This window comes from Meriones unguiculatus, assembly GCF_030254825.1.
Source record: "Meriones unguiculatus strain TT.TT164.6M chromosome 13 unlocalized genomic scaffold, Bangor_MerUng_6.1 Chr13_unordered_Scaffold_65, whole genome shotgun sequence".
Taxonomy (NCBI): Eukaryota; Metazoa; Chordata; class Mammalia; order Rodentia; family Muridae; genus Meriones; species Meriones unguiculatus.
Window position 1 is genome coordinate 99,199 of NW_026843670.1, and position 6,000 is coordinate 105,198.

Sequence of the window (6,000 nt, forward strand, 5' to 3'; positions counted from 1 at the left end):
TTATTTGGTATTAGTTTTTAACCTGGTCCCTCTCCTGACATTCACTCTGTACCTGCTTTGTACATAGTTGGGTTCATGTGCATGTACATTTTCTGCAAAGAATCTATGTTTTCATCAAATTTTATGAGAGGTCAGATCCTCAAAAAATGTCCTGGGTTTTGCATTCTGCCATACTTATCCCTAGGAGACCATGTCTGTGAATCTGATTACCTCCTCTCTGTACATCATTTGATGTTACGACTTCAGGATGCATCTTGAACCTTGTTTTCAAGAGAATGTTGTAAACATGCCCTAAGCTTAACAGGCATTTTGTGCCTCATGAAAAATATTTCATCATAAAATGTTCTGTCTGAAGTGAGCATCTGAGATCATTGTAAAATGCACTCAGTTACCTTCATTTTAGTCATTAACATTATTAGAACTATTTATTGTTTTTCATTCCTTTTTTAAGAGACGTAAGCATGATGACCCTGGTGTAAGGGACTGTGTACACACTGTTAACTATGAAAATAAAACCACACATTCAGTACAAGCAAAACCTCCAAATATTGATAAGAATTAGGTTTAGATTTAGGGCCCCAAAATAATTCAGTTGAAATGTGAGGAAGACATTGAAACAGCAAGCTTTTAGAGTATATATATATATATATATATATATATATATATATATGCACGTAACTATGATGAAAGGATGTACACATAAACACAACTTAAGAATTCTTCGGCATACACACAAAAGGTGGAACTTAATTAAGCAGGATTTGTTTTCCTTTCTGTTTTTTTGCCAGGAAATTTTTGAACATGTTCTTCCTCTCTCCTCCCCTCCCCTCCCCTTTAGCACTTTGGGGAGCACATTGACAGAGGTTCCCCACCCATGCAAACCACAGTCATATACATATGCTTTCTTAGATTTTCTAACAAAATTCTTCTAGTTGCCACTCTGGGACCTGGCCTAAAAAATAATTGGCCTTTCCAAGTACATTCGTTAGACTGGGAGGTCCAAGCTCCCCCACCTCTCCTGTCCTAGGGCAGGCAGAGGCAGCACTGGACCCTCTGCACTTCCTTTCCGGGAGGACTGGCCCATTATCACTCTTCCTCAGGATGCATGGCACAAGTGTATCCCGAGGAACTCTGCACACTGCGCCCCAGCCTCCCAACCCCGGCGGCAGGAGGGCACAGTCCCGGGTACCAGCAGCCAGCACAGAAGCTCTTGTCTGGATGCAGGCAGGCTCTCCCGACCCGCCCAGCCCCCGGCTGCAACGCTGCGGTCTCTCCCCGCGACCGCCATCCTGCGGGTCCCTCACACACGCCCACAGCCAGCCAAGCTCGGCTGCACTGGGATGGCTGCTGATACCCGTGGACCCGCTGCTCCTCCACCTCGGGACCCAACCCTCTCTCCTTCCCGCCTCCCAGCCGCGATGCCAGGCCCAGCACCACCTAGCCCACTGGAGGGCTGCTGGGGGCGGAGGCGGAGCCCAGAGGCAGAGGCGGGGGAGGAGCCCGAGAACGGAGGCGGAGCCCGGGGCGGAGACGGGGGAGGAGCCCGGGAGCAGAGGCAGAGTCAAGGGTTGTAGGCGGAGCCCGATGGGGGAGGCGGAGCCTAGGTGGGCGGAAACGGAGCCGGGGCGGAGGCGGAGCCCAGGGGCGGAGGCGGAGCCCAGGGGCGGAGGCGGAGCCCAGGCGGCGCCCGCCCCACATTCTTACCTGGCTTCTCCTAGTCTCAGCCGACCAAGATGAAGTAGTCCACTAGAGGAACCACGACCCCCGCCACCACGCCCGGGAAGCGGATTCCCATCGCCGTCCTCACCGCCGCCGCCCACCAGGCCCAGGCGAGCTCAGCGAAAACCTTTCAGCGTCTGTATCTATAGCGACGGCGCTTCCATCACGCTTGACAATGGAGGCGCGCACTGCGCCTGCGCTGCACCTCGTGCCAGCCCCTCCTCCGCCCCACCCGAGAGGGCTCGGACTTCGGGTTCCTCCGAGGCCGCTCGGACCCGCGGCTTGGAGAATGGGCGGCCGGGCGCAGCCTCGCCACGGAGGCTGAGCTCTTAGAGGCTGGGCCTCTGCCTCAACGTCCCCCTCCCCTATTCTTTATTTTCCTGGAGCGGGGTCTTTCCTTCCACCTTCTCTCTCCCTTTTGCAGGGGGAGAAGAAGGTGGAGGGGCGCTGGGTCCCTTGAAAAGTTTGCTCTTCTCTGCTGCCTGCTTGCCACTGGCAGCAGGGAGGAGATTCTCCCGCCCTCTGCTGGAAGCTTGGAATTTGCACCGCCGAGGCTTTTTGCTGCAAGTTTCCTGTTTATGTTGTGCAGATGGGGATTTTAGAAATATGCCACCAAGCTGGCGGGGGTAGGAAAAGACTTGCGCAATCTTCAGAGGCGCCAATGGTTTCTGGGCTGTGACCTGTTAGGGCAAGCTGAAATAAACCCATCTCTTCCTTAAGTTGCTTTTGGTAAGTGTTTTATCACAGCAACAAAATAAAATTATGACAAAGCCGTTTGGAAAAGTCAACCCTATAATTCATGACAGCAACTGACCTAATTTTGCCAAGCAAAAATTTCAGGTTCTTAGAGACAAGTTATTAGAACTTCCTCATTCTGAATTAAGGTTTCATTTACTTATTTTTTTTTTTTTTGCTTGTTTTTTGTTTTCTTATGGCTAGAGCTGGAACATGGCCAGTACAGTGTTGTCCTGGCATGAACAAAGCTCTGGGTTCAGCCCACAGCAGGAAAAGCATGGAGTATGGGTTAGTTCATAGCTGTAATTCCAACATTTGGGAAGTAGAAGCAGGAAGGTTAGGAGTTCATGGCTTGCCACTATCTTTGTCTTTAAAAATCAAAACATAGCAGAGCATGGTGGTGTTATGGTTTTAATGCCTGAACTCAGAAGATAGAGGCAGGTGGAGCTCTGTGAATTCAAGGCCAGGCTGGTCTACAAAGCAATCTCCAGGCCAACCAGAATTACATTATGAGACCCTGTCTGGACTTTTTGGTTTGGATGGCGGATACATGTATAAAATGGATTTCATACTAAAAGTGTAAAATGTAATGAGAACATTCACAGCTTTTACTTTTAAAAAAAGATTTATGTATTTATTCGTATGTTCACAATGTTCTGCATGCATGTATCTCTGCATGCCAGAAGAGGGCACCAGATCTCATTATAGATGGTTGTAAGCCACCATATGGTTGCCTGGAATTGAATTTAGAGCCTCTGGAAGAGCAACCAGTGCTCTTAACCTCTGAGCCATCTCTTCAGCCCCCAGAGCTCCTACTTTTTGTTTAGTTTTTTTTAATGATTCTTTATTAATTACACTTTATTTACTTTGTATCTCCCCTGTGGTTCCCTCCCTCCTCCTGTTCCAGTCCCTCCCCTCCTCCACCCTCTTCATGCATGCCCTTCCCCAAGTTCACTGATAGGGGAGGTCTTCTTTTCCTTCCTTCTGATCCTAGTCAATTATGTCTCATAAGGAGTGGCTGCATTGTCTTCTGTGGCCTGGCAATGCTGCTTCCCCCTCAGGGGGAGGTAATTAAAGAGCAGGCCAATCAGTTCATGTCAGAGACAGTCCCTGTTCTATTATAATGGAACCCACTTGGATACTGAACTGCCATGGGCTACATTTGTGCAGGGGTCTTAGGTTATCTCCATGCATGATCCTTGGTTGGAATATGAGTCTCTGGAAAGACACCTATGCTCAGATTTTTTTTTTGTTCTGTTGCTCTCCTTATGGAGTTCCTGTCCTCTCCAGATCTTACTGTTTCCCACTTCCTTCCTAAGATTCCCTGAACTCTGCCCTAAGGTTGCCCATAAGTCTCAGCATTTGCATTGATAGTCTTCAGGGCAGAGGCCTTTCTGAGGTCCTCTGTGTCAGGCTCCTGACTTCTTCCCTCTTTTCACCTTCTTCTGATTTCCATTCTCTTTGCCTTTCTGAATAGGGATTGAGCATTTTAGCCAGAGTACTCCCTATTGATTAGTTTCTTTAGGAGTAGAGATTTTAGTAGGTTAAACCAGCTTCTACTTTTAATGCCAGTCCTAACTGTGTATAAGTTCGTTAAGTTGTTTAGACTTTGGGTCTGATTAATTTGATATGTAATTCTTACAAATGAAAAGTTTATTTTGTTTCACATTCTCCATAAAGGTGATCCAAAAACCTTATTTTTAATTTATATTATTTTTAATGGAAGTAGAGTATGTACATGTGCATGCAGGTGCTTGGGGAGTCCACAAGAGGGCAGTAAACCCCTTGGAGCTGAGTTACAGGCAGTCATAGGCCTCCTGGTGTGGATGCTAGGAACTGAATGCAGGTTCTCTTCAAGAGCAACATAGTACATGAAATCATCTCTCCAGACCTAAATTAAAAAATCTTTAGGTCCAATCTCATCCACCCAGACCTTGTTCCATTTTTCTGGATAGAGGAAAGTCAGGGTCTGTGGAAGTCATAGTTTGAATTATACCAATGGAGAGTAGGAAAAGCTGAAACCTAGGATCCTAGCTACTCTGGATGTGCTGACTCTTTCGGTTATGGCAGGCTGTACTTAATCTGAAAGGAAATGTTACATATCACAAAAACACTGTGTGTACAAAGTGGCCAAACATGCAGCCAGTTGCTCTGGATCAGCTGAAGGTTTAACCGGACAAACAATAGAGCTGCTTTCAAAGTGAACTTCCATTTCCAGGACTTGAAGGAAACACTGGGACATAAGCTCTTAGGAGAAACATGTGGTGAGCAGGGGCCTGTGCCAAGGAGTGTAAAGAATTAGGAAAGAGAGGACTCGGGAATCATCGCATAGATCTGTCCATCTCATAAGCTTTTGCCAGTGCATTCCCTGTGCCTCACCTTGTGCTAAGAGGCAGGCAGATGACAATCAGAAAGTCAGAGGCTCCTGCCTTCCCAAGCCTCATGATGTAGCAAAAGAGAAAGCAGTCAGTCTAGAACACAGTCATTGTCAACAGGCAGTGACAGAAAGCACTAGCTGTCTTTGGCAAAGACCAGTTGAGCAAATGCTTAACTCAGAAGCCTGTTATAGTTTCTGAAGAAAACAGATTACATCAGCACTTACTCAGAAGTCTCCCAAGCAGGCTAAAGAGTGCTGTGTTTAAAACGTGTGTGTGTGTGTGTGTGTGTGTGTGTGTGTGTGTTAATTCTGCTACAGCCTCATGTAATATGACAGCTGTAGTGAAGACAGACAAACATCTCCACAGATCACTGTTTTGCCAGGATATCCAACAGAGTCCTCAGAGAATGGCTTGGCATATATATTTGGTTATTCATGACACCGTTTCTCTGTGTAGCCTTGGCTGTCTTGGAACATTACTCTGTAGACCAGGCTGGCCTCAAACTCACAGAGATCTGCCTGCCTCTGTTTCCCAAGTGCTGGGACTAAGGTGTGTGCCACCACCACCCAGGAAGAATATAATTTTTAACTCTTCATATATCACTAAAAAGTATATGAAGTAATATAATATTTTAATCACAATATTTAGCCATTCTACAAAGTACAAATATTTAAACTGCTCTATGCTGAACATCCTAAAGACAGTCTGCCCTCCATGCCCATATATTTCATATCTTCAAAGTCAACTGAATACAGGTGGAAAATACTGAGGAGGAAAATCAAAAGCAGCCATGGTGGCTCATGTCTGTGGCCCATGTAATCCCAGCAATTTGGAGGCTAATGTGTGGGGGGGTGAGCAGGAGAGTTGAAGGCTGCCAGGTTTACACAGTGAGCATCAGTGAGAAGAGATTACATTTAGTAAGACCTGCTTTGCCAAGAAAAAGAAAATAGAAGGAAGGGGGTAAAGGAAGGGAGAGAGGGAAGTAAGGAGGGAGGAAGGGAGGGAGAAGAAGATGCACAGAGGAAATGAGGAAGGAAGAAGGACATTTTTTAACTTCATGTATTCTGAATATGTACAGATAATCTTTACTTGTTTCTATTTCCTAAGAAATACTCTAGTGACTACTTATGTAACAGTGACACCTAAAGATGATTTCAACTTTAAAGTC

The 6,000-nt window shown here is 46.4% G+C and overlaps 1 pseudogene; it reads right to left on the bottom strand.

The window, feature by feature from the left end:
- LOC132651390 (single-stranded DNA-binding protein, mitochondrial-like) overlaps positions 1–1,288 on the bottom strand; it is a 29,801-nt pseudogene extending 28,513 nt beyond the window's left edge.
- Between the last annotated feature and the right edge of the window lie 4,712 nt (positions 1,289–6,000).